The 13,194-nt window shown below is 39.8% G+C and overlaps 1 long non-coding RNA gene across 2 annotated transcripts in view; it reads right to left on the bottom strand.

Annotated features, from left to right (window-relative positions):
• Positions 1–3,529, bottom strand: part of LOC112969257 — a 44,625-nt gene extending 41,096 nt beyond the window's left edge. For both annotated transcript variants that reach the window (XR_003254655.1, XR_003254654.1), the window contains exon 1: positions 2,982–3,529. This is a non-coding gene — a long non-coding RNA (uncharacterized LOC112969257). The remainder of the gene's footprint in view (positions 1–2,981) is intronic.
• Positions 3,530–13,194: the final 9,665 nt, after the last annotated feature.

The following is a 13,194-nucleotide window of genomic DNA, read 5'->3' as shown; positions in this document are numbered from 1 at the left end:
AATTAGCAGAAACCATGTTGGGACTTAACAATGTACTAGTGGATGTAGAATGGATGCAGAACACATATGTTTGCATATGTCTATCTATTACATTAAACATAACCAGAACCATTCTCTGGTTTTGAAGCCAGCTGGAAGAATTTGGCCACAGTCCTTCCTTTTAAATCCTCTTACCCTCCAACACAGCATGGCCACCTCCAAACTGCCTACTGGCAACAGTCCCATGCTGATTGATGCTAATTCCCCAAACTATGCCCAGCAATTGTCTGGCATGGATCAAAACTTTTTCAGAGACTAGGAATTTAACAGTACAGACACACCTTGGAAGCCCAGGTTTGCTCCCTGGCACTGCTAAATTTCTGGGAGAATAGTCTCCTGGGAATTATCCCTGGGAATAGATTCTCTGGGAAGAGTCAATCAGGCCAAGAATCTTGGAAGATCTCAGCTGTTTAGAGAAAGGGAAAACTAGGAAGTCAGCAGAGGATTTCTTTCGTTTATCTGGAGCTTTGTATTAATTCTTTCTTTTGGTAGTGAGACCAACAAACCAGTTTCCCCTAGATTGCTTTTTCCAGTCCCTTGCCCACCCCACACCTTTCTTTCCTATCTTTCTTAGCATAGACTCATTCACATCTTCCCTGACTTTTCAACTGTCTCTTATGCAGCTGACCACAACTATCTTCTGGTAGCTTTTTCTTCCTTGGCTTCTATGACTCCTTAGTTCATCTTCTGCAATCTAAGAGTTCCTTAAGAGGATCTTTGGATGGGTATCTCTTCCCCCTCTTTGGATGTATGTGTGTCTTCACCCTTTTCTGCTCTACATACTCTTATCTCTGGATAATCTTTTCTACAAATATAGCTAAAAGTATAGCTACTAACCTTGTGCTGAGGCCCAACAGGTCTATCTTAAACTTTTTGTCTAAATTGAAATCTTGGTGCTTCATTCACATATCATGCATGACCCATTAACTCAAGCTTAGCATGACTAGAATAAACTTTTACTCTCCACCTAATAACTTTTCTTTCTCAACTATTACTGGTTATTCCACCACTCAGTGCTTTCTCTGGATTCTCACATACAAGCGCTAATCATTTTTCTCCTTGAATAACATATCTAACACACAGCTTTTTGTCTTTATCCAGAGAACTAAAACTCTCAGCAAGGCTCCAACAACTATGTCTCAATTACTGATTAAAACTTTCTCTTTTCCGGATCTTGATAATGCAGGCTAGATCCTCAACCATTCAGAGAACTTTAGCAAATATAATTTCCTAAGTCTAGTGCTTCAAGTACATCACATCTTGAATTAAATCCTCAGGGCCCCTTATCCTTTTCTTTATCAAACAAACAGCTATCTTTACTTCTAAAACAGAACCCTGTCTGACTTTTCACTTGGTAGTGAAGAGTCAGCTCCCCTCTGAATAGCCCATCATTTCAGATTCTGTTATTTACTTACTAGATTTTCAAATAAACACCTTTGGGTTTTCTTTGCTTTGGAAGAGTTCCTGGTCAGCACCAATCTCCTTCAAAACACTTCTTTAAACTGTCCTTTACGGATTCAGTAATAGCAAAGTCTCAGCAACAGAAGCCTACTATATTTTTTATGCTAATCAATTATTATCAGCATTACTAATAATTACGTTATCTCCTTATTTCCTTTTTCTTCTCTATTTGCGTTACCTTTTCTTGTCCTCCTTATAAGCATCACAGACATCTTTGTATTGTGTTTTTGTATCTCCTAGTATAGTGGAGCTCTACTCCATAACCAAGTAAGCTCCTACATCATCCTAATAACTAGAGTGTATGTTACTAGCTTTGCACTTAGGTTAAGAAATTCATCTTAGACTCCCTTATTTATACTAAAGAGTAAGATGTGTGTTGCATGAAATATCATAACATTGTGATAAAATAGAACCCATGACAAGCAGTAACGTTATAAATATTGTCTTTTTAGCTTTATTTCATGCCTTAAGGCTTGACTATGAGAAGTATAGAGCACCCAGGACTCTTATAAATAGCAAAAGCAATGTTCAGAACTTCTAAAAACTGTGCTCTTCACATTTCAATGTCCTTCAGACTTTACAAATCTTACTAAGTAAACTGTAATAGAAAATGGCTGATTGTAATTGACTTGATAAATTCAATCTCATCTGTTTTGATGAACAATCTGCCCCCTGGAGTAGTCATGTGCATCCTATGGCAAAAATAATTATATGCTTTGTATGAAAACATTCACTTAACTTAGAAGTACCTATCTAATTTGATGCTGTAATTACCTCTTAGAACCCAGCTTTAACTTGCATGCCAATATGAAATTACAATACAGACAGCATCTTAGTAAACACGCTCAGGCAGAGATTTACGGTTATAAAGTTTTTATATTAAGGTTCTGCCTCCCACACCTTGTAACCCCAGTCTTTCCCAGAAGGAAAGAAAGTAGGGGATGACATTTCAGAGGCTCTTCAGTTCTACTCTTTCAACATGAAAATCTAGTCAGTGCCTGCCACTGCAATATTGTAAAGACTGCCACTGGTGGCTTTAAAACAACATGTACAAATCAACTAACAACTGAGTTTAGATGGACCTCCTCCTATTAGCGACAAGAATAAGTTACATTTTTTTTTCATATTTGCATGCTACCTATCATAGATGGTATATATACACTCAACAGATTGTCAGCGACATACATTACAGTGCCTGAAATAACACACAGAAAACTGGTAACAGCTCCATCCCACCTAAAATCCTAAACTTGCAGGAACCACAGAGAACGGTCTTCCTCTCTCGGTAAGAGAGCCCAAAGAGAATAAAACCAGCCGAGGAGGCTCGGCGGGCTCCAGCAGCGCCAGGCAAGAGCCGCTGCCCTTAACCTCTGCCCGCAGAGCTTTAGGACAGAAGCACCGGCCCCTGAGGGCGGACGGGGCTGGCAGTGCCGGGAGCGCGGCTGAGCGGCGGCCTGCCCTGAGCCCTCGGAGGCACTAACCTCGCTTCTCCCTTACAGCTCTGCCCAGGCAAAGAGGGCGGCACGCGCCCAACGGCCCGCCGCACGCCCCAGCGCCTCCCGCGCGCACCCCGCCGGCTGCAGCGACCCGCGGCGCCAGAAGACGCAGCTCGCGAACCCACTGCCACGTGACTTCCGGCTCCAGGTGGGGGCAGGCCGGCGCCTACCCAGCCGGGAGGCCCTCTCGGGGCCAACCGTTACCTAGCGCGGAATTGCCCGAAGAGCGCTTAAAGTGGGGCCCTACTCCCGAGACAGGCACAGCATTGCCTTTGCCTTCCCCTACTCCCTTCCGCTTTCAGAACAGCAGCGAGGCGCAATCTTTGCCTCCGAGACCAGGCTTTTCCCCTTTAAGCGCTAAGGGGACACGGCCGAGAGCCTTTGGATGGAGCAACTCCGGGTTGGTTTCTGATCGACCCACTCCCGGAGTGACGGGATGCCGCGCCGACCTTGCGTGGAATGTTCCATCAGTGGAACAGGGGGSGTTGGAAAGGGGGCCAGTGCCGTCAGCGGGCCGGGGTCTAGACGGGCCCAGAGGCCCTCCCCTGAGAGAATGGTTTCCGCCAGTCACGTGGGCCGGCAGAGGCGGAGCGCCGCCTGCGGCCGCCCCCCCCCCGCCCGGGTGCGCACGCGCAGCAGCGGCGGTGCCCGGCTCACGTGCTCCTCCGAGTGCGGCGCGCGCGGCGGTTATGGCCGCGCTGCTGAGCTCCGCCGGGCGTTGGCCCGTCCCGCGCCCCCTCCGCCCGCCTCGCTTGCTGGGCTGCCGGCTGGGCCCGCGGGGCCGGGCCGGCGGCGGCCTTTCGCCACGTGTGAGCAGGGTGAGCTCAGGGTCGAAGGACGAGGGGAGCGCAGCCGCTCTTCTCCAGCGCCGGCGCAGGCGGAGGCCCCCTCCGTCGCTCTGTTTTGCAGTGTTGTGCCCTTTGACTTAGGTGAAAGCGGGCTGTTTCTTTTTCTCTGTGAAGAGTAAGAGGCAAGTTTTCCTTCAGGGGCTGTAATTACAGATGAGACAAGCTGTGGAAACAGGGAGTCAAGGAGGAAGGAAGAGACCAGGTTGGGCAATGCAGCGATTTACTCCGAGTAACTGAGCAGTTGGAATCAGCACTTTCCTGCACTTGTCCCTTAGTCCTTGCTGGGCCTGTTATCAGGAGGAATATCTCAATTCATTTTACGTGGTTTTCTCTCTCCCATCACACTGTGGAGTGCTTGCCCTGCCTGTGCTCCTGCTCCTGTTCTGAGTACACTAATACCTTGCTGGTGTCTTGCAAGAAGTTTTGAGGCACAGTCTTTCTTTAAGATGAGTGCATCAGTTTTATACAAATCGGTCATTAAAGCAGGAAGTAGAGAGAAAGTGAAAGTATGGGGTGATGATGTCACATGTCTCTCTCTATGGCTTTGCAGGACCCAAGGAGTATGATGTTGCATCAAAGTGTTACAGCATTCTCTTTGTAGTTTTGGGAGAGCTAAGCTTTTTCTCCAGTGCTGGTTAAATGCAGCTTCAGGATCTGGGGAGCTTTTTGTCTTGAGCATTCACTTCCTGGGAGTGGAAGTGCATAAGGCTCAACCCTGAATACGTGTCAGAATCAGTGCCTATGCATACATTTTTTTTAGCTTTTTTTGTGCACTGGTTTTTCTAAAAGATGATGATTTTCTCTTTTAGGTAGGCTAGTTGATTCTGTCATTCTATCAATTAGTTTTGACAAGGATCTTTACTTTGTGAAGTTGATAGGTACATCAAAAGCTTTGAGTCATATTTATTTTTCATATTTTATACAGTTAGGATGCTGTTAGAGCTACATGAAGACTGGTGCAAGCTTTTTTTTATGTTAGGGATTACTTCATTGTCAGCAAGTTCTCAAGCTGCACGTGAATGAGAGAAAGGTTTGCTCATGATTTCTGATCCTCGATGAGATTAGATTTTGGTTTCCATTGTGTCCTATTTCTGTGTCTATAAAATATAAAGTTGAGAGTGGTTTGAGACGCTTTAGCTTTTGTTTATGGAAAATGACTTACTGTAATTATAGTTACAATTGTTAATTAAAAACAATATAAAATTAAAACAAATATTTATATTTTGTAAATTACAACCATGTAGTTAAAGAAGTGTTTTGATCTCTTTTCTCCAAGGATATGAACATTTGCTTTATTTCTTGCAGTATTTGTAAAACATGGTGAGGAGCCAGTCTAGTCAGGTAGGAAAGGGATATGGTGCTTTTACTGTGTAGTACTGCCATATTACAAACTATTCTGGTAGCAGCTAATCTTTCTGTTAGATATGAAATGAAGGGGCACAAATAGCTGAGAGCAGCAGAATTTGTTCACTGTTCCTACAGCCATCTTTAGCAGCTCATTCTACAGCGAAAATAGGAATAGGAGCACAGCATTTCTGTCTGATAAAAGTGTCAGTATGTAGATTTGGTCAGTGTCAGTGACTGAGGTTGAAATTCATCTTGTTAAATATCAAAATCATGTTGTAGACAAATTTTTGTATAAAATCAAAGAATCTAGAAGCATCAGGCACACACACTCAGTTTTATGACATTGAGTGAACTGACAGCAACTTAGTACTACTGAAAGGAGGAAGTTTTTCTGTCCTGTCTCACTCTTGGCTTGTTATAGCCCTGGTGGTCCCTCTGGGTCAGTGTGACTCAGAGATGGAGTGGTAGAAAACCAGCTCATTCAGAAAAGCTGACCAGTTTTCTGCCATTCTAGATAGATAAATTTGTTTAGCAAAGGACCTAGTGAGCTCCAGAGCTGGCTCAGGAGAAGGAGTAGATTGAAAAGAGAGTGAGCAATGGAAAGGGGAAAGTAAGATCTGCTAGAGGGGAAGTCTCACCTCTCCCCAAATAGGCAGATTACTGCTACTTACTCCCTTTGCACCAACGCTGGTGTTTATCAAACCTGTAGTGAGCTGATTTGATTGAGTAGCCTGACAGAAAACTAACCCATACCAAGAAAAGGTTAGTTTTCTGCTGGTTTTAGTGATTAAAATAAAACCAATCATTAAATACTAGAGCTGATGTGAAGAATAGGGTAGAACTTGTGAAGGAAGGAATAAGGAACTCAGGAGAGATATGCTTACCAACAGAACTACAAATTTAGTCATAGATAAACTTTTGTACCTTGTGCCATTTCAGCCAATTTTTTGTTTTCCTCTAATGGAAGCAGTATTTCATAAAATAGTTAGTTGCAAGAAGTGTTCACAAAATACATGTATGATTTGATGAGGGACTAACAGTACTTGCTGGGACTGTATTTCTGGAAAGAACTTGAAGTGCTTTATACAGTGTTCTTTTCTGGCTTTAATGGCTGATCTTTTTCACAAATGTTACCTTTTTGCTTCCAGTTATACTCTACTATGTTTTCATGTGTAAAAGGAGTCATGTGGGATGGTTCAGTTGCTGACAACTTTAATAGTCAGGCTAAATTAAGTATAATTAAAAAAATTATGCTTAGAGAAAGCAGGTGCTTGATAGAGAATATGTTCACAGAAAACAGCAGTGATGCCTTTCATTGTTCTCAGGTTGCAGTCTAATCTGTGACTTATATTGGAGTAAGACTGAAGAACACATTAAAATTTGTACCTTTCTGTCCAGTAATTTCATCCCTAAGACAATATTTAATCTAAAATCTTATTTAGTGTGTGAATTTAGACATCCTAGTGAGTATAAGCGACGCTCTAGAACCAAAGTGTAAAGTAGGGACAATGCTTATGAACTGAAATTACACATGTAAGCATATAATCTCATTTCAGTGTTTAGTTTAAGTAACTGCTCAATGTTTTTTCTTCCATCTAACCATTAACTTCTGGAAACGAACCTCTTAAAGAAATAGAGTGACTTTGATATATGGACAACATTTAGACTCGCTATCTGGGTCCCAAGATGGTATTTTGACAATGAAATGCAGTTCACTACTATCAATCCCAGAGAATATTGAAGAAGCTCTGGTTATGATAGTGTAAAAAAAAAAAAAACCACAACCTGTTTTAAGAGTGAGTAAGCAACAACAAGGAATAATCCAACATTTAGCCAGAGAACTGAGTAAATGACTCTATATGCTATCTCTATGCTATTTGTAATATGTTTACATGTGCTTGTAAGAGTTGTTTTAGCACTGAACATGTGAAGTCACTTCAGATGTAGTTTTGATTCTTTCATTAAAATAGTGGTTACGGAAAAGATGCAAATCTATTGATTCTTTAGAGATGTGTAACAACAAGCGTTCACCTTCAAGCAGAGTTTTCATCAGAACATCGTATAGCCTTGAATCTTCCAGGAAGGTCCTAATTACCATCCCCAAAATGTAGAGTACCCAAAAGATGGTTGGACTACTTGTTACGCTTGTGTAATTCTAGAGACGCTCAGGATATGTTGCCTGTCTGCTCAGAGCCAATATGATATGCAGTGGGTAGAGAGGTGGCTATAAATGTAAATAAGGTTTCAAATTATATTAAATTCTTAGATTGAAGTCAGCACTTTGAAGTGCATCTGCAACTATAATAGTGAGGAAGATAGCTAGGTTTTAGATTTTCTTCTCTGTTGCCTTCTCTCCAGGAAAGCAGTTCCTGCCTCATTGAATAACGAAAGGAAACTTAAGCACGACTTTCCATGACCATCCAAAGTGGATTTCAAATAGCTCAGGTTTAACATACTGTCGTGAGACTACCATAGCCAAAGTATAAACTCTACTTCTACTCTACAGTCTTAAAATAATGTATGTATTAACAAAAGTACAAGCCTTACATTGGTAGGTATTTACAATGGTGCAAGAACGTACCAGTTCAAATCTTGAATGGATGCCTGTTGCAAGATCTGAACCATAGGGGTGTGAGGTGGACAAATCCTCAGTCATCTTGAAACTCAGTCTGTCATATGAAATGCAGTTACCTGTTTGTCCATGATTTTAAACTGTTAGGCGGGTGGCATGCATACACTATCATTAGAATGGATAATCACAAATAACTTTTCCTGTCTGCTGGTAAGTAGTATAATAAGTTTTGTTAGTGTGTTATTAGACCTGCAGTAAAAAACATTTGATTCTAATGGCCATTTATACATAATTAACAGGAGTGATAATCAGTTGAAGTTTCATAGAAGCACAGTAAGCATCTTTGGTATGGTTAAGTAGTTATGCAAAACATCAAAGGACTAATTGCATATTTGCCAAGGTCTGTTACTGAGCTAGTGAGACCTTATAGCCTGCAGCTAGATTGCTGATGTAGATCATAAAATCACCTTAAGTTAGTTGACTTCCTTTTGCGGATCAGTGTTTATTCCCTGGATGTGTTCCACTGCAACCTTTCCTGTAGTGTTTTTCCTAATGCTGGAGAACAAGAGAGTAAAAGGAGAATAAAGAGAGGTGAGACTGCACTCCTTGTCTGCAAGATCACATTTGGGCCTGTGGATAAGAATTTGAATTAAGGGATAGATGGGGATCAGGAGTGGAGGTAGGGGAATTAAAGTGATTTTGGATGTACAATCAGAATGCAACACTAAATGCTGCTGTGGAAGATGTTTTTTCCTAGCAATTGCCAATCATGTCAGTTGATTTTCCTTCTGTGACTGAGCCAAGTTTGAGCATATCGGGACAGAATGGATGGGCTGGTTTAAGGTAGTCTCACTGCAATGACTGATGCTGCTGCTGGGTGTTCCATAGTTGAGCTGATGGACTAGTTTATGGGAGTGTTCCTCATTTAATTTTGTGCAGATTTAACCTAAGCTGCTTCTGAAAATTGTTTAAGACAATAGATGGATATTCAGCTGCACTGGATTGCTGAGGACCATTTTACAGCAAAAACCTCAGATCAAATCTAAGGGACATTTTTCCATTTCACATGTCTACCTCCAGTATTAAATGACATGAAATATACACTGAGATATACTACATCCCTCTCGTGCCTTGCACTTGGAACAAAATAAATGCACCATGACAAACCAAAACAACAAACTTCAGATCTGCAGCAACAAACTTTAGCTCTACAGTGATTTCTGCAGTAAGTTTTTTGGAACTTTCTTCATAGAAGCTTCACTAAGTGAAGGGATACTTAAATTTGCTATAGTAGCTGACAGTTGAGAATGCCATAACAAACCACACGTGTTCATAGTGGATTTGGAATTAAGGTCTGAATATCTTTTCAGGACTTTATGTACTCTAGGTCTCATGGTTTGATGTTACAACTGAACTAAATCTGTCTGGTTGCTGCTGTGGAAAAGTTTGTGTGGGGAGAGAAGGGGTTGGCTCCATTCTCCTCAGGCCTCATTACCAGCCCAGTTGTTCTGCACTAACTCAGGGTGCTCATTTGACCTATTACTGAGGTGATTTCCTTTGCTGGGCTGCCAAGAAAAGAAATTCTGATGGATTAACAAATTGTATTGAATCAGTTAAAGATCTGATGAACTCTAGAAGGGTGGGACCATGAGCAAAGGGAAAAGAAGGACTGGGACTATTGCTTTGGATGACTGCATGCCATTAGATCAATTCAGCTATATTGCTGAACTGCACTTTTAGATGTACAAGTGCCAGGATGCTCATCCTAAAGTTGGCACCCTTTCTATTCACAAAGCAAATGAGGATAATTAAGCTTCTAAGGCATGGACCATAAAACCATAGCTGAGCACAAAAATCAAGTAAACTCTTTATATGCAAGTCTCTCAAAGCATCTTGGCCTTGCTGCCGCTTCTTAATTTTGACATTCTCATCTGTGAGTTTGGATGTCAGTTCTCATGACTGCAGAGAAAAGAGCATCTCCCTCAAAACAGCAAAATTTTCTGTAGTGAAAACTTCTCCTTCTGCAAGATCTGTGTTATAATCTTTGTTCTGTCCAATTCAGAGGGGATACTTGCTGATGAAGTTGGTAAGAGTGCCATGTGCAACACTTTTTTAGTTGTCCTTGTAAAGACTTTGTTGGCTTTTGATAAGTTGTAGCATGTTTGTGCAGGATGGGAGCATGTTGGTGAGACAGGGAGAATACCTTGTTAAAGAATCTAGTTTTATATCTGGGAATTTGATTGAGCTATGGGGAAGCCCTGTCTTAAAAACYCAGATGATTCATGGTACAATTTATATAAATTAGCAGCAAACAAGTTGCTTCTGCTTGTTCATTGTCATACTCAGGAACCTGTCAGAAGTGGACAGAAATCCAAAGTCAAATGCTTAATTGCTTTATATTAGCAAAATGATAAAAGTGATCTGCATTAAATTCAGAAGCAACATTCAGTAGACCTATTCTTGGTAACACTGGAGTAACTTATTATCATAGTAAAGTTCTGTGAGCTGCACTGCTGTTGTATATGATTTACTGACCAAAGTAAAAAGTCTCTAAATAGAGACTTCCTTTTCCTAAGAAGTAGCACAAAGCAAGCCTTTTCTGCTTTGCTTCTTGTGAATCACGTACCTAAAGTTTTAAGATATTCTCTAAGAAGCCTGAGGTTTCTCAGTCTACATGAAAAAACTTTTCTCATAGTATCCTATTGTATTTTGCTGAAAAAATGATCTTCATTCTGTGGTCTGATCATTGTGGCCTTTATTTTTGTATGTGACCATAAGTAAATCAGAGAAAATAACATTTAGCAGTCATCTGATTCATGCTGAGGTATCAGTTGATAAAGTTGGTTTAAAAGTTGGTCTATTTAACTTAAGTCTGCAGTGCTTTTATATACAGTAATAAATTTTATCCTTTTAAGTTTACCATTATTTTACCTTGAGCATGGCTTGTATTTCAAAAATTATTTCATATATCTTTTGCCAGTTTAGGAAAATACTCAGCACTTTTAGTTGCATAGAAAAAGCATAGCTACTACCTCACTGTGGCTCTGATAAAGAGAAGCAAAAATCCATGTGGTGGCTCTGTAATTCTCTCTTGAATGTTTGGATTTGGTGATGTTTTACAGAAACTTACCACTCCTGCCTGGCAGATCACTGAAACCACCTACTTTTTTGAATTTTGGGAAAGATAGGAGACACTTTTTATTCAGGCTGATGTGTAAATAAGATACTTCTGTTCCTTTAGAAAATCAAATGCACTGTCTTTGAGTTTGCTCTAGAAATACAGGAAACAAGTAATTACTTTCCAAACTTTCTAAGCTAAATTGGAGGATGAAAAGTTGCCTTTATTGCAGAATGAGGGGTTTTGTACATTGGGTTTACAAAAATATAATGGCTTAACCTTTCCTATGTGGGCAGGATCTACATTTTTAATCCTTGTGAATGTAGAGAGAAAGCTGAAAACTGGAAGGCTACTTTTAATCTTGTGATTGTGGGAGTAGGAGAGAGTTCACTTTATATTAAAAAACCACTGCGGTTTGCTTTAGGCTTAATCTATTCTTTTGAGCTTCTCTCCAGGTAGGTACAAAGAAACACAATTCTGAAATACAGTGAAGAGAAATTACACATTTTGGGGAAGAATCAGATGGTAATTGAAATAGATCTGAAGTTTGTTGTGTGACTTCATATGCTTGCAAGTGGCAGTTCACATGGAGGAGATCTTAAAATGCTGTTTAAAGATAATAACGGAAGTAAATACCTATTGCAGCCTTTGGAGGAGTACCATGCACTTTATTTTATGTAGCATTGCATTTAATTCTGAACAGAGTTAATTAGAGTAATTGAAAAAATGTATTTACATTGTGAGGTTATCTAATTTAACCTCTGGTACTGCCGTAAGATCAGCTACGTTAAGGTCATGCCTGTTGGAATTTTTTCCTGATCTTATTTTATAAGCTTTCAAACAAGAAAGTTTCGGTGTGACAAAGTATCTTGTTCTAATATTTCATTACAATTAATATTTTAATTATTAATATTACCAGTGTGATGCCGGATGGATTAGATACAGTTGCTTCTGTCTTTGGAGAGAGGGACAGGATAGATGAGTCTTTCAGACCTGTGTCCTGTGAGTGATGAGCAGAATAATTCTCTGTGTTGTTTCTGTTAGTAGGTCCTGCAGTTATGTTTTTTTGTTGCATAATGTTTCATGTTTGCAATGTTTCATGTTGTGGCTCTCTTTCAATTCTTTCTGTTGTATTGTTGTCTAGTTGATTGTACACCACCTTATGTTTCTGCATTTGTTTTTTTGTCCAAAATGTTAAACTTCGTCTTTTGTCTGTATTGAAATTCCTTTTTGTTGATTTCAGGCAATTTCTTCAAGGAATCAAGATAGCTTTGGAGTCTGATGTTCTCCTTTTAAGAGTTTCCCACTATTAGGGGTGTGCTGCCATCTACAAATTTTATGAGTTTATTTTCTTTTCTGTCATCCAAATTGTTAATAAAAATTATTAAACAGAAATGGGTCATGCAGTCCTGTCCCAGTTGGGTCAGGATATACACTAATTTAGGATCCCATGAAATATCTTCCCAATTTTGCAACAAATCCTGGTAGCCATCTTTACTTTTTTTTTTTAAGCCACTAGTGCACCCATTTTTCTGATTAAAACTACATCCCATCTCCTTATTTTGTTAATGAGAATGTCAGATAGRATGGGTGCTAAAAAACTTACCTGTGTGTAGATCCATATTTTTATGTTGACATTGCTTCTGTTTTTGCCACAACTTGTCTCCCATGAATTTTTGAAGAGAACTCCAAAGGATCTGGGAATTGAGTGAGGTCCATTAAATATTTCTTGAATATAGTTTATGTTGCTAAAAGTGATTTAGCCCATTCTTCCCTATTCTCACCCACATTCCTACCTCTTTGTTAAAATTGACTTAGTTTAATATATGGTCATGATTAACATTTTTTGGAAAAGCTAAACAGTGTATGATTTGTAATTTTTTTCTGTTTTAAGGTGTATCTGTACTCTTTAATTTTCTTTTCTCTAGTATATTTAGAAACCTTTCTTGCTACCTTTTTATGTGCCTTCCTAATTGAAACTGTTAACATGACCTGTTTGATTTTTATCCCTCTTTTCTTTTCCTGTTCTCCTTAATCCTGTGTTCCTTCTCAACTTCTAAAGATCGCATAATTGTAAAATCATACAATATTTTACAGTGTATAAGCATAGCACTTGATATAACAGTATAATATTTTAGTGTAGTTAAAATATCATGCTAAACATTAAGCAGGGATAGCTTAGTAACAAATGAAAGTTTATAGCCATCAAGTCTTTTCATGCAGATTTTGAGCATGCAAATGCTTTTTTTGTCTCGGTATGTAACCTGATGGAGCTATGGAAGTGCTTTAAAATGTTAGTGGCTTTTGGCACAT

Source organism: Apteryx rowi, unplaced genomic scaffold (genome assembly GCF_003343035.1).
Source record: "Apteryx rowi isolate R43461 unplaced genomic scaffold, aptRow1 scaffold_34, whole genome shotgun sequence".
NCBI lineage: Eukaryota > Metazoa > Chordata > Aves > Apterygiformes > Apterygidae > Apteryx > Apteryx rowi.
This window is presented reverse-complemented; position numbering and strand designations above follow the sequence as displayed.